Source organism: Mastomys coucha, unplaced genomic scaffold (assembly GCF_008632895.1).
Source record: "Mastomys coucha isolate ucsf_1 unplaced genomic scaffold, UCSF_Mcou_1 pScaffold4, whole genome shotgun sequence".
NCBI lineage: Eukaryota > Metazoa > Chordata > Mammalia > Rodentia > Muridae > Mastomys > Mastomys coucha.
This window is the reverse complement of record NW_022196910.1, coordinates 56,795,002-56,795,452: the sequence shown is the minus strand read 5'-3', so window position 1 is coordinate 56,795,452 and position 451 is coordinate 56,795,002. Positions and strand designations below refer to the sequence as shown.

At 42.1% G+C, this 451-nt stretch overlaps 1 protein-coding gene across 1 annotated transcript in view; it reads right to left on the bottom strand.

Moving 5' to 3' along the window:
* LOC116075780 (olfactory receptor 6C75) overlaps nt 1–451 on the bottom strand; it is a 6,360-nt gene that overhangs the window by 5,020 nt on the left and 889 nt on the right. The gene's annotated exons all lie outside the window — the stretch shown is intronic.

Genomic DNA, 451 nt, shown 5'->3' with positions numbered 1-451 from the left:
CATGTGTCCTTATTACATGTTGCAGTATTTTTTGGGTATATGCCCAGGAGTGGTATAGCTGGGTCTTCCAGTAGAACTATGCCCAATTTCCAGAGGAACCACCAAACTGATTTCCAGAGTGGTTGTACCAGTTTGCAATCCCACCAGCAATGAAGTAAGGTTCCTCTTTCTCCACAACCTCTCCAGCATCTGCTGTCACCTGAGATTTTTATCCTAGCCATTCTGACTGGTGTGAGGTGGAATCTCAGGGTTGTTTTGATTTGCATTTCCCTGATGACTAAGGATGTTGAACATTTCTTTAGGTGCTTCTCAGCCATTCGTCATTCATCAGTTGAGAATTCTTTGTTTAGCTCTGTACCCCACTTTTTAATAGGGTTATTTGACTCTCTGGAGTCTAACTTCTTGAGTTCTTTGTATACCTTGGATATTAGCCCTCTATCAGATATAGGGT